We start from the raw sequence: 25,135 nt of genomic DNA, 5'->3' as shown, positions 1-25,135 counted from the left end.
ACAGGAGGAAGGGAAGAAAAGAGGTAGAGTACAGGAGGAAGGGAAGAGAAGAGGTAGAGTACAGGAGGAAGGGAAGAGGTAGAGTACAGGAGGAAAGTAGAGAAGAGGTAGAGTACAGGAGGAAAGTAGAGAAGAGGTAGAGTACAGGAGGAAAGTAGAGAAGAGGTAGAGTACAGGAGGATGGGAAGAGAAGAGGTAGAGTACGGAGGAAGGGAAGAGAAGAGGTAGAGTACAGGAGGAAGGGAAGAGGTAGAGTACAGGAGGAAAGTAGAGAAGAGGTAGAGTACAGGAGGACGGGAAGAGAAGAGGTGGAGTACAGGAGGAAGGGAAGAGGTAGAGTACAGGAGGAAAGTAGAGAAGAGGTAGAGTACAGGAGGAAAGTAGAGAAGAGGTAGAGTACAGGAGGAAAGTAGAGAAGAGGTAGAGTACAGGAGGACGGGAAGAGAAGAGGTAGAGTACAGGAGGAAGGGAAGAGAAGAGGTAGAGTACAGGAGGAAGGGAAGAGGTAGAGTACAGGAGGAAAGTAGAGAAGAGGGTCTGTCATTGCTCCCTCCCCCATGCGTCCTGCAGTAATGTAACAGGGGTGAAGTAGGGAGGAAAGAAGGAGGGAAATCCTGTTGGACAGAAGCAGGTTTCAGAGTAAATTACAGCTTTACTTTGACCGTAAATTACTCAGTGTATTTTCTCTCTGCAGTGAAATGGTGAAGTAGTATAACATAATACACACACACATACAGACACAGACAAACACACACACATGCCAAGTGTATTTAACACATTATGTTGAATGTACTGCAGCAAAGAACAAGGTTATGGCAGGGTTACAACAGTCCCACATGCCAGATATACTGTATGTGTGCAAGGCCGCAATATCTCCATAACCCTTGACCTTAACAAGAGAGGAGAAAGGATACAGGATACAAGAGAAAGGGAAGGTTATATCTGATATAGATTCAGGTGGTAGGCTATAGAAGTGATTGTTAATTTTAGTGAAAGACATGGAGAAGAAGACTGAAGTATATTTCTGCCTTTTTGCTGCACTAGTGTTTGGGTTTCCTCTGTATCTATGGTCTGATGAAGCCCAAACGTGACTTTTGAGAATGAAAAGAACACGTTTGAAAATTTTGCAGGGGTTTGTTGTGACCTGGATTCCTGTGTGTGTGATGTCATCTTTACTGATGGGATGAGGTGACGACATCATACAACAGATAGGCCTACGGATTAAACCGATATCAATGATTCAAGGAGAAAGGAAGTTTGGGTTCCTACATTGTCATTGTTATATTATAGTGTATTCTTGCTAGAATGCGTCTGATTCGTGACCATTTCTCTCCTGAAGGCCACCTTCCTGGCCCTGTCTCGCTGTCTCACACACAAATAAACTAAATGTTTGTTTAGCTAGTCAACCCAATGATGAAACGTATGACGTGTCGAGGCACAGATCTGGGGAAGGGTACCAAAAAATGTCTGCAGCATTGAAGGTCCCCAAGAACACAGTGGCCTCCATCATTCTTAAATGGAAGAAGTTTGTAACCACCAAGCCCAAGTGGCGCAGCGGTCTAAGGCACTGCATCTCAGTGCTTGAGGTGTCACTCAGTGCTTGAATGACACCCTGGTTCAATTCCAGGCTGTATCACAACTGGCCGTGATTGGGCGGCGCACAATTTGCCCAGCGTCGTACGGTTTTGGCTGGTGTAGGCCATCATTGTAATTAAGAATTTGTTCTTAACTGACTTGCCTAGTTAAATAAAGGTTTAATTTAAAAGTGTAAAACAATAAAATATCAATCTACACACAATACCCCATAATGACAAAGCAAAAACAGGTTTTTAGAACATTTTGCAAATGTATTAAAAATAAAAAACTGAAATATCACATTTATATAAGTATTCAGACCCTATCCTCGGTACTTTGTTGAAGCAGCTTTGGCAGCGATTAAAGCTATGAGTCTTCTTAGGTATGATGCTATAATCTTAGAATACCTGTATTTGGGGAGTATCTCCCATTCTTCTTCTCTCAAGTTCTGTCAGGTTGGATGGGGAGAGTCGCTGTATAGCTATCTCCAGAGATGTTTGATCGGGTTCAAGTCCGGGCTCTGGCTGGGCCACTCAATGACATTCAGAGACTTTTCTCGAAGCCATTCCTGCATTGTCTTGGCTGTGTTCTTAGGGTCGTTGTCCTGTTGGAAGGTGAACCTTCATCCCAGTCTGAGGTCCTGAGCGCTCTGGAGCAGGTTTTCATCAAGGATCTCTCTGTACTTTGCTCCGTTCATATTTCCCTCGATCCTGACTAGTCTCCCAGTCCCTGCCACTGGAAACATCCCCACAGCATGATGCTGCCACCACCATGCTTCACTGTAGGGATGGTACCAGGTTTCCTCCAGATGTGACCCTTGGCATTCAGGCCAAAGAGTTCAACCTTGGTTTCATCAGATCAGAGAATCTTGTTTTTCATGTCTCCACAGAGGAATTCTGGAGCTCTGTCAGAGTGACCATAAGGTTCTTGGTCACCTCCCTGACCAATGCCCTTCTCCCCCAGATTGCTCAGTTTGGCCGGGTGGCCAGCTCTAGGAAGAGTCTTGGTGGTTACAAATGTCTTCGATTTAGAATGATGGAGGCCACTGTTTTCTTGGGGACCTTCAATGCCGCAGAGATGTTTTGGTACCCTTCCCCAAATCTGTGCCTCGACACAATCCTGTCTTGGAGCTCTATGGACAATTCCTTAGACCTCAAGGCTCAAATCGATCTTCAGGTTGAACATGGTGAGATTGTAGACTCCTAATGATTGATGAGGCGGAAAAACGATTTAATCAATTTTAGAATACGGCTGTAACGTAACAAAATGTGGAAAAGGTCAAAGGGGTCTGAATACTTTCCGAATGCAATGTGTCCCAAATGGCACCCTATTCCCTACTGTATATAGGAAATAGGGTGCCATTTGGGACACATCCTCATGCCTTTGTACACTGGCCCTGCTGGTGGTGAAATAACTGGTTCAGAGGTGCTTGTTTTCTATTCTGTCTTCAGTGTTGCTGTTTCATTCTCCAGTGGGGAGAGAGATAGAATCAGGCTGAGGACAGTCTGCTGATGTGATGAGAGAGAGCGAGAGACAGAGTATGTGTGTGTGTGTGTGTGTGTGTGTGTGTGTGTGTGTGTGTGTGTGTGTGTGTGTGTGTGTGTGTGTGTGTGTGTGTGTGTGTGTGTGTGTGTGTGTGTGTGTGTGTGTGTGTGTGTGTGTGTGTGATGGTTATGCCTGGCCTCTTTGTCTAGGCAATACAGAGGGAATTGTTTTACCTCACAATAACCATAGCAGCATCAAGGTAGTTCTAGTTTTTTTCTGAATTAGTAGGGTCGCAGGTCGCTGGTTTGAATCCAGGTTAACACCCCGGCAGTTGAAAAATCCGGCTGGTGAAAAATCTACCAATGTGTCCTTGAGCATGGAACTTAAAGGAAAGGGTCACCCATTTTGAAAGTTATATTGTTTGTGTGCATCTCTGACTGATGTTGTATTGATTCCCTGGGTAATTTCATGTTTTCATGTGTATCTGAGTTTTTGTCGCTCAAGTAGGCAGAAATTTGGCCAGTATGACGTAGCATTGTGATAAAGCCTCTGTCACTACACTGGAACTTAATAGGAATAGAACTTTTAGATTGCGAAAACGTCTATCATACATGTCAGATTTCAATACTGGCCGATGTCTTAACTCGGGAGGATGTCTTTTCTCGAATGAGTCATTGATCATATTATTATTTTTACATATTCCTACCTTGAGAAATGTGTCATTTAATGGAGGTACAAGCACATTTTTCCTATTTGTCTGCATCTTTAGTCCAGGGTGCATTGCATGGTGCATGGAGATATTATAGAAAGGAGATAGGAATCCAATTAAAGGAAGGAATGTATTTTTTTAAATTTTCTTTTATTTCACCTTTATTTAACCAGGTAGGCCAGTTGAGAACAAGTTCTCATTTACAACTGCGTCCTGGCCAAGATAAAGCAAAGCAGTGTGACACAAACAACAACACAGAGTTACACATGGAATAAACAAACATACAGTCAATAACACAATAGAAAAAGTCGATATACAGTGTGTGCAAATGGCGTAAGGAGGTAAGGCAATAAATCGGCCATAGTAGCGAAGTAATTACAATTTAGCAAATTAATACTAGAGTGATAGATGTGCAGATGATGATGTGCAAGTAGAAATACTGGAAATACTAGTGTGCAAAAGAGCAAAAAAGTAAATAAAACAATATGGGGATGAGGTAGGTAGTTGGATGGGATATTTACAGATGGGCTGTGTACAGCTGCAGCGATCGGTAAGCTGCACAGATAGCTGCTGCTTAAAGTTAGTGAGGGAGATATAAGTCTCCAACTTCAGCGATTTTTGCAATTCGTTCCAGTCATTGGCAGCAGAGAACTGGAAAGAAAGGTGGCCAAAGAGGTGTTGGCTTTGGGGGTGACCAGTGAGATATACCTGCTGGAGCACATGCTACGGGTGGGTGTTATTATGGTGACCAGTGAGCTGAGATAAGGCGGAGCTTTACCTAGCAGAGACTTATAGATGACCTGGAGCCAGTGGGTCTGGGGACGAGTATGAGGGCCAGCCAACGAGAGCATACAGGTCACAGTGGTGGGTAGTATATGGGGCTTTAGTGACAAAACGGATGGCACTGTGATAGACTGCATCCAGTTTGCTGAGTAGAGTATTGGAGGCTATTTTGTAAATGACATCGCCGAAGTCGAGGATCGGTAGGATAGTCAGTTTTACGAGGGTATGTTTGGCAGCGTGAGTGAAGGGGGCTTTGTTGCGAAATAGGAAGCCGATTCTAGATTTAATTTTGGATTGGAGATGTTTAATGTGAGTCTGGAAGGAGAGTTTACAGTCTAGCCAGACACCTAAGATTTGAAGTTTTGTACTTTTTGTTGACGAAAAATTTCTGCTAATGTTGGGTTTTTGAGCTAGCGCCCAATAGACTCCCATTCACTCCTTGAAGGAGAATGTTCCTTGTCCCAGAATTGCCCAGAATGTACTGCTCGGCCCATTACGTAGCATGGGCCACGTTTCCAATCTCCTCAAAAGTATTTATTTTATTATTTATTTATATGTTTATTTATTTTTACTTAATTTTCTTTATTAAACACTTTACAGATTATTATTATAATTTAAAAAAAAACATATTTTTTTTACTGTCAATTAACAATAACATCATATCGAATTATGGTTTACTTAAGAAAATAAAACTTTCTGTAATTGTGGATGTCTAAATCCAGTCCAATAATAATGGAAATACAAAGAGCCTGTTCCACATTTGGATCAACTTTACTTACAAAAACAATAACCAATTAGGCTTCACAATAACCAATTAGGCTTCACAATAACCAATTAGGCTTCACAATAACCAATTAGGCTTCACAATATCTGCCGTTGCGAATGTTAGACTCAAATCGATCTTCAAATTGCAAATCGATCTTCAGATTGAACATCGTGAGATTGTAGACTCCTAAATCGATAGTGCAGTTTGTTTAGGTGATTTTACAGCTAACTAGCTACTTTACATGCTGATGTTGACTTTGTTATTATTGTGTGTAGCTATGTTTGCTATCTAGCTACCTAGCTAGCTAGCTAGTCAGCCAGCCCATAGAGAGAGCATTGCATTGTGAATTTTGTAGTCGACTTGAGCTGCAACAGATTTCCACAACAATTTTCCACAACAACCGAAAGGTTGCAAGATTGAATCCCCGAGCTGACAAGGTAAAAAATCTGTCATTCCGCCCCTGAACAAGGCAGTTAACCCACTGTTCCTAGGCCGTCATTGAAAATAAGAATTTGTTCTTAACTGACTTGCCTAGTTAAATAATTGTAATACTGTAAATTAAAGGAATGAGTGGTGTTGGGTGAATTTGTTTTTGTTTAATCCTAATTGCTTCTGTATGTTTCTCTGGATAAGAGTATCTGCTAATTTACAAAGATGTACACATTTTGTATTTTATTGATGATGAAAAACAATAATTTCTCAGTTCAAATGTTAAACTTCTCTCCACGTAAATTCAGTAAGGCCTATTCTAAACCAAGGTCCCTGGAAATGGCGTTTTCAAATAATAATAATACTAATAACACATACAGTACATTTATAGATAATAATATAAACACTGGCATATACAGTACATTTAATATAACCACAATAAAAACAGGCTGTATTTGTGAAACTATCATATTTTTTCATATTCAGATATCATATTTTGTGACTTGCAGCATTATAATAACATCAGTGCTGTAGATGAAGACTAATGACAGCCATATGGATTCTGCAGACAGCAAAGGAAGGAAAAAGGCTTTGGCAAAATTACTAAAATCAATGCCCCTCCCTCCCTCCCTCCCTCCCTCCCTCCCTCCCTCCCTCCCTCCCTCCCTCCCTCCCTCCCTCCCTCCCTCCCTCCCTCCCTCCCTCCCTCCCTCCCTCCCTCCCTCCCTCCCTCCCTCCCTCCCTCCCTCCCTCCCTCTTTCTTTGTTTCTTTCTTTCTGCAGGGATCCTCAGACTTCTGTGTGCCTCTGTAGGACATACTGTACAATTCACCGGGGTCTCTACATGACATTATCACCATCCTCAGTTCACATCTCCATCAGATGATAAGGACTTTATCTACAACTAATGCAAACTACCAAGAGACTATTATGAAATCTCTTCTTCACATCAATAAATGTATTCTCCCTCCTCATAGGTTGAGCTTATACTGTCATCATGATACCTACTTAGGGTTCTATTAACATATAACCTCTTTGTCCACGTCCCAAACAGACCCCTATTCCCATAGGGCTCTGGTCAAAAGTAGTGCACTATAAAGTGCACTATAAAATGCACTATTGATCCTCCTTAGTGACACTGATGACCTGCTGTTAGTTTCATGACTCTGAGTGAACCTGAGTGGATTCAATTCTCCTTGAGTCCATATCTCTCTAGGTACTTTGTGACTACCAGTCAGTTGGACAAATGTTTATCGTTTTAGTCGTATAGGACATTCATTATTGTGTCATAATCATGTAGCTAGGTAACCAATCAGATCAATGACCCTTCCTGACCCCTGGACACTGTTTATCCTCCCCCTCTAACCTCACCTCCTTAGCTTGCGGTCTCCCCCTCTTCCCCCTTTAATTTACTCCTCCTCCATCCTAATCTCACTCCCCACCTTCACAATAACTGAATTGTTCTGTTTCCCATCACAATACTGGATAGTGAAACAATTCAGTTTGGAACACAGTTTTGAGTATATTTACATTTTAGTCATTTAGCAGACACTCTTTTCCAGAGCAACTTACAGTAGTGAGTACATACATTACATTTTCTCCATACTGGTCCCCCGTGGGAATCAAATCCACAACCATGGCGCTGGAAGCACCACGTTCTACCCAGTAAAAGGGGACATCATGAGAAAAATGTTAGGAGAGATTGCAGAACACACAGAGACTAAAATGTTATTTTAAAATCTATTAGCAAACCCAAACCAAAACAAGGAAAAGCATTATTGGGCTTGTTCTGGAGCTCAGAGACATCTAAAAGATCTATATAAACAAGGCTGTTAAAGTTCTGGAGCTCAGAGACTTCTAAAAGATATATATATATATATATATAAACAAGGCTGTTAAAGTTCTGGAGCTCAGTGTAAGGGCTGTCTGAAGAGAGAGTGGACCAAAACGCAGCGGAGTTAGTGTTCATCATTTAATATTTAATTGAACAACATGAACACTATACAAAAACAAAAACAAGAAAAGAGAAAACCGACAGCCAACAGTCCTGTCAGGTGCAAACACTAACAGAAACAATTACCCACAAAACCCAAAGGAAAAACATGCTCCTTATGTGTGACTCCCAATCAGCAACAACGAGCTTCAGCTGTGCCTGATTGGGAGCCACACACGGCCCAAAACAAAGAAATACAAAAACATAGAAAAAGGAACATAGAACGCCCACCCAATGTAACACCCTGGCCTAACCAAAATAAAGAACAAAAAACCCCTCTCTATGGCCAGGGCGTTACAGTACCTCCCCCCCCCAAAGGTGCGGACTCCGGCCGCAAAACCTGACACTGAAGGGGTGGGTCTGGGTGGGCCTTCTTACGGCGGCGGCTCAGGTGCGGGACGTGGCCTCTGCCCCACCCTTGGCGTCGCCCTCTTAGGTGGCGCACCTGGCTGCGGGCCACTCTGGCAGCTCCGGGCAGACGGGCCACTCTGGCAGCTCCGGGCAGACGGGCCACTCTGGCAGCTCCGGGCAGACGGGCCACTCTGGCAGCTCCGGGCAGACGGGCCACTCTGGCAGCTCCGGGCAGACGGGCCACTCTGGCAGCTCCGGGCAGATGGGCCACTCTGGCAGCTCCGGATAGACGGGCCGCTCTGGCAGCTCCGGGCAGACGGGCGGCTCTGGCGACTCCTGACTGGCGAGCGGCTCTGGCGGCACCAGACTGGCAAGACCCACTGGAGGCCTAGTCCTGGGAGCAGGCACAGGACTGACCAGGATGGGGAGACATGCAGGAGGCCTGGTTCTGGGCGCAGGCACAGGATTGACCAGGATGGGGAGACATGCAGGAGGCCTGGTTCTGGGCGCAGGCACAGGATAGACCGGGTCCTGAAGATGCACTGGAGGTCTAGAGTGCACGGCCTGCACAACCCGTCCTGGCTCGATGCCCAATCTCCCCCGGCAGATGTTAGGAGCTGGGATGTAACGCATCGGGCTCTCCACGCGTACTGGGGACACCGTGCGCTTTACTGCATAACACGGTGCCTGACCAGTACTACGTTGCCTCCTGTAAGCACGGGGAGCTGGCTCAGGTCTCCAACCTGACTCTGCCACACTCCCCGTGTGCCCCCCCCCCAAAACATGTTTTGGGGCTGCCTCTCGGGCTTCCTTCCCAGCCGTGTTCCCTCATACCGTTGCCGTTGGTCCTTCTTTCCTGCTGCCTCCACTCTTCTGAGTGCCTCTACCTGTTCCCATGGGAGGCGATCCCTTCCGACCAGGATCTCTTCCCAAGTGTAGGATCCCTTGCCGTCCAGGATGTCCTCCCATGTCCAGTCCTTTCTCTCCCTGGTCCAGGATCCTTGCTCCTCCTGGCGCTGCTCCCTCCTCCGCTGCTTTGTCCTTGTTTGGTGGGTAATTCTGTAAGGGCTGTCTGAAGAGAGAGTGGACCAAAACGCAGTGGAGTTAGTGTTCATCATTTAATATTTAATTGAACAACGTGAACACTATACAAAAACAAGAAAAGAGAAAACCGACAGCCAACAGTCCTGTCAGGTGCAAACACTAACAGAAACAATTACCCACAAAACCCAAAGGAAAAACATGCTCCTTATGTGTGACTCCCAATCAGCAACAACGAGCTTCAGCTGTGTCTGTTTGGGAGCCATACACGGCCCAAAACAAAGAAATACAAAAACATAGAAAAAGGAACATAGAACGCCCACCCAATGTAACACCCTGGCCTAACCAAAATAAAGAACAAAAAACCCCTCTCTATGGCCAGGGCGTTACACTCAGAGACTTCTAAAAGATCTAGATAAACAATGCTGTTAAAGTTCTGGAGCTCAAAGACTTTTAACAGATCTAGATAAGAGGCTGTTTAAGTTCTGGAGCTCAGAGACTTTTAACAGATCTAGATAAGAGGCTGTTAAAGTTCTGGACCTTCGAGACTTTTAACAGATCTAGATAAACAAGGCTGTTAACGTTCTGGAGCTCTGAGACTTTTAACAGATCTAGATAAACAAGGCTGTTAACCTCTCTGGGCCAGTGGGACGCTTGCGTCCCACCTACTCAACAGCCAGTGTAATCCCGTGGCACGATAATCAAATACCTTAGAAATGCTATTACTTCAATTTCTCAAACATATGACTATTTTACACCATTTTAAAGACAAGACTCTCGTTAACCTGTTGGGGGTAGGGGGCAGTATTGACACGGCCGGATAAAAAACGTACCCGATTTAATCTGGTTACTACTCCTGCCCAGTAACTAGAATATGCATATAATTATTGGCTTTGGATAGAAAACACCCTAAAGTTTCTAAAACTGTTTGAATGGTGTCTGTGAGTATAACAGAACTCATATGGCAGGCAAAAACCTGAGAGGATTCTATATGGGAAGTGGCCTGTCTGACAAGTTGTTGTTCATCTGGGCTCTTTTTATTGAAGACTGAGGATCTTTGCTCTAACGTGACACTTCCTACGGCTCCCATAGGCTCTCAGAGCCCGGGAAAAAGCTGAACGATATCGAGGCAGCCTCTGGCTGAAACACATTATCGCTTTTGGAAAGTGGCCGATCAGAGTACTATGGGCTTAGGCGCGTGCCCGAGTCAACCCCATGCTTTATCTCTTTCGTCTGTTTACCTAAATGCAGATTCCCGGTCGGAATATTATCGCTTTTTTACGAGAAAATGGCATAAAAATGGATTTTAAACAGCGGTTGACATGCTTTGAAGTACGGTAATGGAATATTTAGAATTTTTTTGTCATGAAATGCGCCATGCTCGTAACCCTTATTTACCCTTTCGGATAGTGTCTTGACGCAACGAACAAAACGCCGCTATTTGGATATAACTATGGATTATTTGGGACCAAACCAACATTTGTTATTGAAGTAGAAGTCCTGGGAGTGCATTCTGACGAAGAACACCAAAGGTAATAACATTTTTCTTATAGTAAATCTGACTTTGGTGAGTGCTAAACTTGCTGGGTGTCAAAATAGCTAGCCCTGTGATGCCGGGCTATCTACTGAGAATATTGCAAAATGTGCTTTCACCGAAAAGCTATTTTAAAATCGGACATATCAAGTGCATAGAGGAGTTCTGTATCTATAATTCTTAAAATAATTGTTATGCTTTTTGTGAACGTTTATCGTGAGTAATTTAGTAAATTCACTGGAAGTTTGCGGGGGGTATGCTAGTTCTGAACGTCACATGCTAATGTAAAAAGCTGGTTTTTGATATAAATATGAACGTGATTGAACAAAACATGCATGTATTGTATAACATAATGTCCTAGGTGTGTCATCTGATGAAGATCATCAAAGGTTAGTGCTGCATTTAGCTGTGGTTTGGGTTTTTGTGACATTATATGCTAGCTTGAAAAATGGGTGTCTGATTATTTCTGTCTGGGTACTCTGCTGACATAATCTAATGTTTTGCTTTCGTTGTAAAGCCTTTTTGAAATCGGACAGTGTGGTTAGATTAACGAGGGGTCTTGTCTTTAAAATGGTTAAATGGTTTGTTAAAGAGTAATTTTTTGTAGACGATTTCGTCCGCCATTTGAAAGGTTAATCTAACCACACTGTCCGATTTCAAAAAGGCTTTACAACGAAAGCAAAACATTAGATTATGTCAGCAGAGTACCCAGCCAGAAATAATCAGACACCCATTTTTCAAGCTAGCATATAATGTCACATAAACCCAAACCACAGCTAAATGCAGCACTAACCTTTGATGATCTTCATCAGATGACACTCCTAGGACATTATGTTATACAATACATGCATGTTTTGTTCAATCAAGTTCATATTTATATCAAAAACCATCTTTTTACATTAGCATGTGACTAGCATGTGACTAGCATTCCCACCAAACACTTCCGGTGAATTTACTAAATTACTCACGATAAACGTTCACAAAAAACATAACAATTATTTTAAGAATTATAGATACAGAACTCCTTTATGCAATCGCGGTGTCCGATTTTAAAATAGCTTTTCGGTGAAAGCACATTTTGCAATATTCTGAGTAGATAGCCCGGCCATCACGGGCTAGCTATTTTGACACCCACCAAGTGTGGTACTCACCAAACTCAGATTTACTATTAGAAAAATTGGATTACCTTTGCTGTTCTTTGTCAGAATGCACTCCCAGGACTTCTACTTCAATAACAAATGTTGGTTTGGTTCCAAATAATCCATAGTTATATCCAAATAGCGGCGTTTTGTTCGTGCGTTCAAGACACTATCCGAAGGGTAAAGAAGGGTGACGCGCCCGATGCGTTTCATGACAAAAAATGTCAAAATATTCCATTACCGTACTTCGAAGCATGTCAAACGCTGTTTAAAATCAATTTTTATGCGATTTTTCTCGTAAAAAAGCGATAATATTCCGACCGGGAAACCCTGTTTTCGTTCAAAGACGAAAAAATAAAAACATGGTGTCGGCTCGTGCACGCGCCCCAGTCTCATTGTTCTCAGATCGACCACTATCCAAATGCGCTACTGTTTTTCAGCCATGGCCTGCAAAGTCACCATTCAATGTTCTGGCGCCTTCTGAGAGCCTATGGGAGCGTTAGAAAATGTCACGTTATGCCAGAGATCCCCTGTTTTGGATAGAGATGATCAAGAAGGCCAAGAAATAGTCAGAGAGAGCGCTTCCTGTTTGGAATCTGTTATACTCACAGAGACCATTCAAACAGTTTTAGAAACTTTAGGGTGTTTTCTATCCAAATCAAACAATTATATGCATATTCTAGTTACTGGGCAGGAGTAGTAACCAGATTAAATCGGGTACGTTTTTTATCCGGCCGTGCAAATACTGCCCCCTATCCACAACAGGTTTAACAGATCTAGATAAACAAGGCTGTTAAAGTTCTGGAGCTCGGAGACTTTTAACAGATCTAGATATACAAGGCTGTTAACGTTCTGGAGCTCGGAGACTTTTAACAGATCTAGATAAGAGGCTGTTAAAGTTCTGGAGCTCGGAGACTTTTAACAGATCTAGATAAACAAGGCTGTTAACGTTCTGGAGCTCGGAGACTTTTAACAGATCTAGATAAACAAGGCTGTTAACGTTCTGGAGCTCGGAGACTTTTAACAGATCTAGATAAACAAGGCTGTTAAAGTTCTGGAGCTCAGAGACTTTTAACAGATCTAGATAAGAGGCTGTTAAAGTTCTGGAGCTCGGAGACTTTTAACAGATCTAGATAAACAAGGCTGTTAACGTTCTGGAGCTCGGAGACTTTTAACAGTTCTATATAAACAAGGCTGTTAATGTTCTGGAGCTCAGAGTTCTGGTGGTAATGTCTGCATCTCAAATGGCACCCTATTACCTGTACACAGTAGTAGGTGCCAGGGAATAGTGTGCCATTTAGGACGCCCAAGATGTTTTACCTGGCAGACAGAATTGTGTGGTTTCCTTTTCCTTTCCCTGACCCTGGATTGGTCCAGAGAAGCCAGGAGTGTTATGCATCATTCTTACATAAGACCCAGCACTAAAGAGCAGCAATTAGAGAACATCTGCTCGGCTTTCATTTTTATACTGCTTGCGTTCTCCGATTTCAAAGCCAGCTCCCAGGGTTTGGAAAAACAGATGCCTGTTGTTGTCAGAGTAGGAAAGAAGCAATCTCTAAAGCATCCAACTCAAGGCAAGCATACAGTGTTACATGAAGAGGAATGACTTCAAGCAGGTAGCTTGGTGACTGTTGTTATTCTAAAGGAAAGACTGATTAAGTGAAGATAGAGAGAAAGTATATCTGGTGCTGTGGGTTTAGAATGTGGTGTGAGTGATGCACAACAATCATCAAAGACAGATAACATGTCACAACAAGTGTAATGACTATTAAAAAAATATATACAGATCATATCACCCAACCAGCTATCTCTTTCTCTCTCTGTCTCACACACACACACACACACACACACACACACACACACACACACACACACACACACACACACACACACACACACACACACACACACACACACACACACACACACACACACACACACACACACACACACACACAACTATGCCCCCAACATATCCAAAATACTAAATTATACATGTGTATTGATGTCTCAATATAGGTGACAGCCACATTTCAATAAGAAGCGGATGTACTGTTGCTCTGAGGTGTGAATACGCAGCACGTCGCTCATTAAAGCTAAAGGCCGAGCTCTGTGCAAGAGCTTTCCATAATGACAGAACCTCCCCCGGGGAAGGGAAAGAGAGGGGGAGTTACCGGGGGAAGGAAAGGTGAGAGAGGATGCAGGGGGAGGAATGGGGGAGGGGAGGGACAAAAGAGAGAATGTGAAAGGAGGAGGCAGAGGGGAGGGACAGGAGTGAGACACAGGGGGGAGAAATTTTAATTAGTGGGATTCTGCCACAACAAAAAATCCACCACCTCTCCTTCCACAGACTCAGCCTGGCTCTGAACAACTAATCAAAAAGCCCACCACATCTACTTCCACAGACTCAGCCTGGCTTGGAACAACTAATCAAATCAAGATTTTTTTTTTCAAACACGGAAGGAGGCTAGGAGAGGCGGACAGGAGGGGTGGGGTGGAGTAGGGAGGGGAGATGTGTGGTGTCTGTAGCACATTAGTGTGGGGCTCTGAGATGTAATGTGTTTAGCTGGATAGTCTAATCACTCAGGAGATGTAAGAAATAAGTGATGTACAGGTAGATGAATGCATGAGGAGGAGGATGGTAGCGGACTATATTGCCACTCCTATTGGCCATCTCTTCAATCTATGTCTACAGGAAAGTGTGTGCCTTCAGGCCTGAAAGAAAGCGAAAGTCATTCCACTACCCAAGAATAGCAAAACACCCTTTACTGGCTCAAACAGCCGATCAATCAGCCTGCTACCAACCCTTAGTAAACCTTTGGAGAAAAAATTTGTTTGACCAGATACAATGCTATTTCACAGTAAATAAATGAACAACTGACTTTCAGCATGCTTATAGGGAAGGGCACTCAAAACGTATGGCACTTACACACAATTACTGATGATCGGCTGTTTTATTAAACTTCAGTGCAGCTTTTGACATTATCGATCATAATCTGCTGCTGCAAAAACATATGTGTTATGGCTTTACATCCCCTGCTATATTGTGGATCGAGAGTTACCTGTCGAACAGAACACAGAGGGTGTTCTTTAATGGAAGCCTCTCCTGCATAATCTAGGTAGAGTCAGGCATTCCCCAGGGAAGCTGTCTAGGCCCCTTACTGTTTTCAATGACCTGCCACTGGCTCTGAATAAAGCCTGTGCGTCTATGTATGCTGATGACTCAACATCACACACGTCAGCTAGCACAGCAAGTGATATCACTGCAACACTTAACAAAGACCTGCTGTCAGTTTTAGAATGGATGGCAAGTAATAAGATAACACCAAATATTTCAAAAACTAAAAAGATTGTACTTGGGACAGACCATTCACTAAACCCTAAACCTAAACTAAATCTTATAATGAATAATGTGGAAATTGAAAGCTGCTTGGTGTAACCATAGATTGTAAACTGTCATGGTCGATATTGATGCAGCAGTAGCTAAGATGGGGGAGAGGTCTGTCCATAATAAAGAGCTGTTCTGCTTTCCTGACATTGCTATCAACAAAACAAGTCCTAAAGGCCCTAGTTTTGTAGCAACTGGACTACTGCCTAGCTACAGTTGAAGTCGGAAGTTTACATACTCTTAGGTTGGAGTCATTAAAACTCATTTTTCAACCACTCCACAAATTTCTTGTTAACAAACTATAGTTTTGGCAAGTTGGTTAGGACATCTACTTTGTGCATGACACAAGTAATTTTTCCAACAATTATTTACAGACAGATTATATCACTTATAATTCACTGTATCACAATTCCAGTGGGTCAGAAGTTTACATACACTAAGTTGACTGCGCCTTTAAACAGCTTGGAAAATTCCAGAAAATGATGTCATGGCTTTAGAAGCTTCTGATAGGCTAATTAACATCATTTGAGTCAATTGGAGGTGTACCTGTGGATGTATTTCAAGGCCTACCTTCAAACTCACTGCCTCTTTGCTTGACATCATGGGAAAATCAAAAGAAATCAGCCAAGACCTCCGAAAAAACAATGTAGACCTCCACAAGTCTGGTTCATCCTTGGGAGCAATTTCCAAATGCCTGAAGGTACCACATTCATCTGTACAAACAATAGTACGCAAGTATAAACACCATGGGACCACACAGCCATCATACCGCTCATGAAGGAGACGCATTGTGTCTCCTAGAGATGAACGTACTTTGGTGTGAAAAGTGCAAATCAACCCCAGAACAACAGCAAAGGACCTTGTGAAGATGCTGGAGGAAACAGGTACAAAAGTATCTATATTCACAGTAAAAACAAGTCCTATATCGACATAACCTGAAAGGCCGCTCAGCAAGGAAGAAGCCACTGTTCCAAAACCACCATAAAAAGCCAGACTACGGTTTGCAACTGCACATGGGAAGAAAGATCGTACTTTTTGGAGAAATGTCCTCTGGTCTGATGAAACAAAAACAGAACTGTTTGGCCATAATGACCATCGTTATGTTTGGAGGAAAAAGGAGGAGGCTTGCAAGCCGAAGAACACCATCCCAACCGTGAAGCACGGGGGTGGCAGCATCATGTTGTGGGGGTGCTTTGCTGCAGGAGGGACTGGTGCACTTCACAAAATAGATGGCATCATGACGACGGAAAATTATGTGGATATATTGAAGGAACATCTCAAGACATCAGTCAGGAAGTTGAAGCTTGGTTGCAAATGGGTCTTCCAAATGGACAATGACCCCAAGCATACTTCCAAAGTTGTGGCAAAATGGCTTAAGGACAACAAAGTCAAGGTGTATTGGAGTGGCCATCACAAAGCCCTGACCTCAATCTTATAGAAAATTTGTGGGCAGAACTGAAAAAGTGTGTGCGAGCTATGAGGCCTACAAACCTGACTCAGTTACACCAGCTCTGTCAGGAGGAATGGGCCAAAAATCACCCAACTTATTGTGGGAAGCTTGTGGAAGGCTACCCGAAACGTTTGACCCAAGTTAAACAAATTAAAGGCAATGCTACCAAATACTAATTGAGTGTATGTAAACTTCTGACCCAACTGGGAATGTGATGAAAGAAATAACATCTGAAATAAATCCTTCTCTCTACTATTATTCTGACATTTCACATTCTTAAAATAAAGTGGTGATCCTAACTGACCTAAGACAGGGAATTCTTACTAGGATTAAATGTCAGGAATTTTGAAAAACTGAGTTTAAATATATTTGGCTAAGGTGTATGTACACTTCCGACTTCAACTGTATATGGTCAAGTGCCACAAAGAGGGACATAGGCAAATTACAGTTGGCCCAGAACAGAGCAGCACGGCTGGCCCTTAAATGTACACAGAGAGCTAACATCAATAACGTGCATGTCAATCTCTCCTGGCTCAAAGTGGAGGAGAGATTGACTTCATCACTACTTGTCTTTGTGAGAGGTATTGACATGTTGAAAGTACTGAGCTATCTGTTCAAATGACTAGCACACAGCTCAGACACCCATGCATACCCCACAAGACATGCCACCAGGGGTCTCTTCACAGTCCCCAAGTCCAGAACACATTCCAGGAAACACACAGTACTACATAGAGCCATGACTACTTTGAACTCTATTCCACAGTACATTGCAATTTTGTTGTGTGGTGGTATTATACATGTTATATTGTAAATATTTTGTGGTGTAATAGTGTTATATGATGTATTTTCTGCTGTTTGTTTGATGTAACTGTCTTAATGTGTTTGGACGTCAGGAAGAGTAGCTGCTGCCTTGGCAGTTAATGAAAACCACAATACATACAAATATAATACTACCATACAACAAAGTGACAATGTACTGTGTGTAGAGTGCATGTGCTGTGTGTGTGTGTGTGTGTGTGTGTGTGTGTGTGTGTGTGTGTGTGTGTGTGTGTGTGTGTGTGTGTGTGTGTGTGTGTGTGTGTGTGTGTGTGTGTGTGTGTGTGTGTGTGTGTGTGTGTGTGTGTGTGTGTGTGTGTGTGTGTGAGAGTGTGCATTGCAGGACAGTAGGCCTGTTGTAAAAGTCTGTTGAATATGGTAGAAAACAACTGTATTGACAGAGAAAATACAAGTTTTCTCTCTCAGCTTGTCGCTGGATCCTGTTCTAATTAATTAGCTTGTGTTCCTGACCTGTTACCATCCTCACCTTTACATAACAGAGTGAGCCTGGTAACCTGAGGAGCTCTGCGGTGGAGACAGACAGACAGGATAGGGAATGGAGATTTGTGATCTATGGGTCCTGGGGTGGATCGTCTCGGTGGCTTTTGTAGTTCTAAGGTCTCAGCTTTTCTCGTCACATCAAAGCATTGTGACCTGAGCAGAGCCAAGGGGGCTTAGGGAGGCCTTAGAAGGTGTACTTCAGTCCATGCCCCTTTAATATTGGCCACTCTATTTCTCTAAACTGACAGGCAGGCAGTCTGCATTTGATTGGGTCCATAGAAATTGAATTACTAGTACGAGCACTCCCAATAACGTATAAATGAATGGTGGTCTGCCTGTTCTGGTAATTATATTTCTATGGTTGGTCTGGACCTCAACTCCTAACCCTAATTACAGGTCAACAGAGCAACAACAATATCACAGTGCGTCCCAATCAGAGATCACAGTTCTTCCTAAATGGCACCCTATTCCCTATATAGTGCACTACATACTGTGATCTCTGATTGGGATGCACTGTGATATCGTTGGGCCCTGGTTGAAATTACTGCACTATATAGGGAATAAGGAGCCATTTGTGATGCAACCCACTCCTCGTTGACCACGTTGCAAATGCTTAATCCCATAACTACTGACAGGATGGCATCATACTGGAAAGGGCAAGACAGGGAATGGCTGTATCACAAATGGCACCTTATTCCCTATACAGTGCACTCGTTTTGACCAGGGCCCACAGGTGCACTATTCAGGGACTATGGTGCCATTTGGTATTGCAGACATTTTCTCTCTTAGGTAGGTGTTGCAGCTAGGGCTGTGAGATGATTCATAGAATGACTAACTCTATTCCGTGGAAGTATTACACATGCACTGACATACTCCTCGAGGGTTCTTTTTCACCAAACTCAGTCTAACCTCGTCCCCAGGCTTTGCACAGAGCTTGGGGAGAATGTCTGGTGCATGAGCCTTAACCCAGTCTGGGACACACACAAATACTGTCACATTTCTAGCATACTGTGTAGGTTATGTGCACTAGCAGGATGTTGTTGCATTATTTTCAAGCTACGTCTTTGTTTCACCTTATTAAGAGTACCCATGATATGGTTCCTAAACTCTGTTTGTGTCCCAAATGTCATCCAATATTCCCTATTTAGTGCACTACTTTAAACCAGGGCCAATCGAGCTCTGGTCAAAAGTAATGGACTATATAGGGAACAGGGTACCATGTAGGAGGCATGCTGTCTCTGTTCCATATTATTTCTTGACCTGCTGTAAGGGAAGAATCTCTGGACTAGCAGGAGAAAGTCTTATGGCCCTCCAGAGCCCAATGTAACAAGAGTAGTAGGACCACACCATGTCACTTCTCCACAATGGGAAAATGCAGACAGACACCTTCTCTCTAAAATTTATCCACTTCTACAATGCTCAGACATGTGTAGTCTGTAGCCTACTACTCTCCCGAGTGGTAAGACTACTGTAATAGGAAGTCTACATTCTTTGTTGGAAAAGGTAGTCTGTTATTTTCTTCTCCCTATCCAAAGCCTATGATTTATACATATAAAACCAAGCGGACCCGTTTATTGTATGAAACTCTAAACCTATAGGGCGTAAATGTCCCTAGGCTGAACCCCGCTTCCTAAGAATGGGCATTCTAAGCGCCGCTACGATTTCCCTCTTCACTGCCACCAGGCTTCCAAAATACTGCTGCACTGCTACAGTCGGGAATGGGACGGGAGGAATGGAATGACAGGCAGCCGTTGGCGATACCAACTATTGGTCGTTGAGGGGTATCACTACGTTCTATATAGTATTTTTTAACATATCAAAAGAGCCACGGAATATCTGTAGGATAATGTTTGGATTATTATAATTAACATGAATTTAAGGATATTTTCACTGAAGAACATTTGGTATTAAAACAAACACTAAATTATGTAAAATCTTTACGAACCCCCGCCATCCGTGATTTGAAGCCGCCTTTCCACCAATTGCACATGTATTCCTAGGCTACTTGTTACTGATCCAAAGGCATATAAATGTGGCGCTCGACTAAGCAGCTCTTCCCCGTCTATATTTAAAACTTTAGCCTGCATTTGCTGACGATAAATTGGATATACTAAAGCGTTTGGATACAACTTCATCGGATAACAATTTTTGTTTTAAAGGAGTTAGGATTAGTTTTTCTCATGAAAGGTAAGTTTATTTCCAAAGCTGCATTTTACATCTCTCCTTTCGTTCTTTGTCATTTCTCTTGCCACTAATTTAACTGATCCACCTCATCTGCGCGCATGGAATAAGTTATTCTGTCCTGCTATTCCAACATTTTTAAACTATTAGGCTACACGAATGTTATAAAATGTATTCACTCGTTCTATGTTTACAATATATGTTTTCAAACAGTATTTAAATCGGATTAAAGTTTGGTCAACGGTTGGTTGTTCAAAACAACCGGGACCCGAACAATTCTTGTGCCTACAATTTAGCTAGCGATGCTGTCAGAATGTCGCCGCTATCCGTTATAGACAACATTACGAACTTGAGACAGAGAAGCATTTTGTTGCAACAATGTATCGATCTTTCATACTATAATTGGTGCTGTTTATTCTACATTTTGTGAGCACTAATTTGACCATCTCATCGTTATTTAATGCCTCTGGCTCATCGACGTATTGCTTTTTATATGACCCTCCCCTCACTGTTTCGTTCCAATGCATTTACATACACCAGCTAGTGCAGTATTTGTTATCGTTACAGTTGGCTATAGTCGTTCTTTCCATTAAAAAAGACTGGCACCAAGTTTACTGTAGGATGCGGTCTCTCGTGTCAAATGCCATCTGGAAGTGGTATGTTTTTTAAAAATTGTAAATCAACCTAATAACAACAGCCAACATGCCCAATTTGCGATTAAGTTGCGCATTACTAAATGTCTGTCCTAGAACATCATCACTGTTCCATTTTGGAAGGGGTCACACTTTTTGACTTCTTATTTTAGGCTTCCTGTCCTCTGGAATGGAATCTGGCATTCTATTATAACCATGTTATAATATTGTTCTGGAATGAAATGACTCTGCACGGAGAGACATGTAGGCTATTGGAGGGGAGACTGTATAGAAATCGAATAGAAGGTTAAGAATGGGTATAGAAGGATAGAACTAGGAAATGTGGTAGAAGAGAGGTGTGTGTCCAGCCTGGTCTCATAACCTAGACGTAACATAGTAAATATACATTTGGGAAACTGAAATTAGAAGCCGGATGTGGAGGTCCAGGGCTGGTGTGGATACACGTGGTCTGCGGTTGTGAGGCTAGTTGGACGTACTGCCAAATGATCTAAAATGACGTTGGAGGCGGTTTGCGGTAGAGAAATGGACATTAAATTATCTGGGAACAGCTCTGGTGGACATTCCTGCAGTCAGCATGTCAATTGCACACTCCCTCAAAACTTGAGACATCTGTGGAATTGTTTGTTGTGACAAAACGGCACATTTTAGTGGCCTTTTATTGCCCCCAGCACAAGGTGCACCTGTGTAATGACCATGCTGTTTAACCTCTTACATCTAGACGTTCCGCTAGTGGAACACCTGCTCCAATATCCAATGATGGGCGTGGCGCGAAATACAAATTCCTCTAAAATCCGAAAACTTCAATTTTTCAAACATATGACTATTTTACAGCATTTTAAAGACAAGACTCTCGTTAATCTAACCACACTGTCCGATTTCAAAAAGGCTTTACAACGAAAGCAAAACATTTGATTATGTCAGCAGAGTACCCAGCCAGAAATAATCAGACACCCATTTTTCAAGCTAGCATATAATGTCACAAAAAACAAAACCACAGCTAAATGCAGCACTAACCTTTGATCTTCATCAGATGACAACCCTAGGACATTGTTATACAATGCATGCATGTTTTGTTCAATCAAGTTCATATTTATATCAAAAACCAGCTTTTTTACATTAGCATGTGACGTTCAGAACTAGCATACCCCCGCAAACATCCGATGAATTTACTAAATTACTCACGATAAACGTTCACAAAAAACATAACAATTATTTTAAGAATTATAGATACAGAACTCCTCTATGCACTCGATATGTCCGATTTTAAAATAGCTTTTCGGTGAAAGCACATTTTGCAATATTCTCAGTAGATAGCCCAGCCATCACGGCTAGCCATTTAGACACCGACCAAGTTTAGCCCTGATCAAACTCCGATTTACTATTACAAAAGTTTCATTACCTTTGTTGTCTTCGTCAGAATGCACTCCCAGGACTGCTACTTCAATAACAAATGTTGGTTTGGTCCAAAATAATCCATCGTTATATCCAAATTGCGGCGTTTTGTTCGTGCGTTCCAAGACACTATCCGAAATGGTAAATCAGGGTCGCGAGCATGGCGCAATTCGTGACAAAAGATTTCTAAATATTCCATTACCGTACTTCGAAGCATGTCAACCGCTGTTTAAAATCAATTTTTATGCCATTTTTCTCGTAAAAAAACGATAATATTCCGACCGGGAATCTCCGTTTAGCTAAACAGAGGAAAGAAAACAAAGCTTTCGGTCGACGCGGGCACGAGCCTGAGTCTCACAGTACTGTAACCAGCCACTACCCAAACGCACTACTTTGTTTCAGCCAGAGCCTGCAAAGCCACGATTCAGCATTTTGCCGCCTTCTGAGAGTCCATGTGAGCCGTAGAAAGTGTCACGTAAGAGCAGAGATCCCCTGTAATAGATAGAGATAATCAACAAGGCCAAGAAATGGTCAGACAGGGTACTTCCTGTACAGAATCTTCTCAGGTTTTGGCCTGCCAAATGAGTTCTGTTATACTCACAGACACCATTCAAACAGTTTTAGAAACTTTGGAGTGTTTTCTATCCAAAGCTAATAATTATATGCATATTCTAGTTTCTGGGCAGGAGTACTAATCAGATTAAATCGGGTACGTTTTTTATCCGTCCGTGAAAATACTGCCCCCTAGCCATAACAGGTTAATCAGCTTCTTGATATGTCACACCTGTCAGGTGGATGGATTATCTTGGCAAAGGAGAAATGCTCACTAACAGGGATGTAAACAAGTTAGTGCACAACATTTGAGAGAAATAAGCTTTTTATGCGAATGGAACATTTCTGGGATCTTTTATTTCAGCTCATGAAACATGGGACCAACACTTTACATGTTGCATTTATATTTTGGTTCATTATATAATGCAAATTGTAATTCGTAACATATCATAAGATACAGGTGATGGGCATCCGCAAATTAATACATGCCATACGAAACATACTAAATGGATTGTCTCTGATTTACATACAGAATAATAGGAAATGCTCTGAGACCAGGTTGCAGCAGGCCTATATGTTTGCTTGTTGGGGACCTTTCTTCCTGTTCGCTTCAGTATTCAGGAATGCCAACAATTCCCTCCCTGTGGCTTTCCTTCCATTTAATTTCTATCATGGACAAGAGGCAGGGGAAATCTCTGCACGTTTTATTCTGAACTAAAGACATACAATTACTCTGTGCAGATGATATCGTCATATTTTCTTACATAACTAAATTAAACATACTGTATAACTCCTTTCCATATTTTGAACTGAATAGCTGTGTGATTGAATTACCTGGAAAATACAGTGAGGGAAAAAAGTATTTGATCCCCTGCTGATTTTGTACGTTTGCCCACTGACAAAGAAATGATCAGTCTATAATTTTAACGGTAGGTTTATTTGAACAGTGAGAGACAGAATAACAAAAAAATCCAGAAAAACGCATGTCAAAAATGTTATAAAATGATTTGCATTTTAATGAGGGAAATAAGTATTTCACCCCTCTGCAAAACATGACTTAGTACTTGGTGGCAAAACCCTTGTTGGCAATCACAGAGGTCAGACGTTTCTTGTAGTTGGCCACCAGGTTTGCACACATCTCAGGAGGGATTTTGTCCCAGTCCTCTTTGCAGATCTTCTCCAAGTCATTAAGGTTTCGAGGCTGACGTTTGGCAACTCGAACCTTCAGCTCCCTCCACAGATTTTCTATGGGATTAAGGTCTGGAGACTGGCTAGGCCACTCCAGGACCTTAATGTGCTTCTTCTTGAGCCACCCCTTTGTTGCCTTGGCCGTGTGTTTTGGGTCATTGTCATGCTGGAATACCCATCCACGACCCATTTTCAATGCCCTGGCTGAGGGAAGGAGGTTCTCACCCAAGATTTGACGGTACATGACCCCGTCCATCGTCACTTTGATGCGGTGAAGTTGTCCTGTCCCCTTAGCAGAAAAACACCCCCAAAGCATAATGTTTCCACCTCCATGTTTGTTGGTGGGGATGGTGTTCTTGGGGTCATAGGCAGCATTCCTCCTCCTCCAAACACGGCGAGTTGAGTTGATGCCAAAGAGCTCCATTTTGGTCTCATCTGACCACAACACTTTCACCCAGTTGTCCTCTGAATCATTCAGATGTTCTTTGGCAAACTTCAGACGGGCATGTATATGTGCTTTCTTGAGCAGGGGGACCTTGCGGGCGCTGCAGGATTTCAGTCCTTCACGGCGTAGTGTGTTAACAATTGTTTTCTTGGTGACTATGGTCCCAGCTGCCTTGAGATCATTGACAAGATCCTCCCGTGTAGTTCTGGGCAGATTCCTCACCGTTCTCATGATCATTGCAACTCCACGAGGTGAGATCTTGCATGGAGCCCCAGGCCGAGGGAGATTGACAGTTCTTTTGTGTTTCTTCCATTTGCGAATAATCGCACCAAATGTTGTCACCTTCTCACCAAGCTGCTTGGCGATGGTCTTGTAGCCCATTCCAGCCTTGTGTAGGTCTACAATCTTGTCCCTGACATCCTTGGAGAGCTCTTTGGTCTTGGCCATGATGGAGAGTTTGGAATCTGATTGATTGCTTCTGTGGACAGGTGTCTTTTATACAGGTAACAAACTGAGATTAGGAGCACTCCCTTTAAGAGTGTGCTCCTAATCTCAGCTCGTTACCTGTATAAAAAACACCTGGGAGCCAGAAATCTTTCTGATTGAGAGGGGGTCAAATACTTATTTCCCTCATTAAAATGCAAATCAATTTAAAACATTTTTGACATGCGTTTTTCTGGATTTTTTTGTTGTTATTCTGTCTCTCACTGTTCAAATAAACCTACCATTAAAATTAGACTGATCATTTCTTTGTCAGTGGGCAAA

The 25,135-nt window shown here is 42.6% G+C and overlaps 1 protein-coding gene across 1 annotated transcript in view; it reads left to right on the top strand.

Annotated features, from left to right (window-relative positions):
* The first annotated feature begins 19,961 nt into the window (after window positions 1–19,961).
* Window positions 19,962–25,135, top strand: part of LOC106611355 (FERM domain-containing protein 6) — a 63,933-nt gene continuing 58,759 nt past the window's right edge. Inside the window, exon 1 of the mRNA XM_014211509.2 lies at window positions 19,962–20,146. The gene's annotated coding sequence lies outside the window, so the exon portion shown is untranslated. The remainder of the gene's footprint in view (window positions 20,147–25,135) is intronic.

Source organism: Salmo salar, chromosome ssa09, assembly GCF_905237065.1.
Source record: "Salmo salar chromosome ssa09, Ssal_v3.1, whole genome shotgun sequence".
In the NCBI taxonomy this organism is placed as follows: domain Eukaryota; kingdom Metazoa; phylum Chordata; class Actinopteri; order Salmoniformes; family Salmonidae; genus Salmo; species Salmo salar.
The sequence above is the reverse complement of the archived record's forward strand: the minus strand, read 5'-3'. Positions and strand labels throughout refer to the sequence as shown.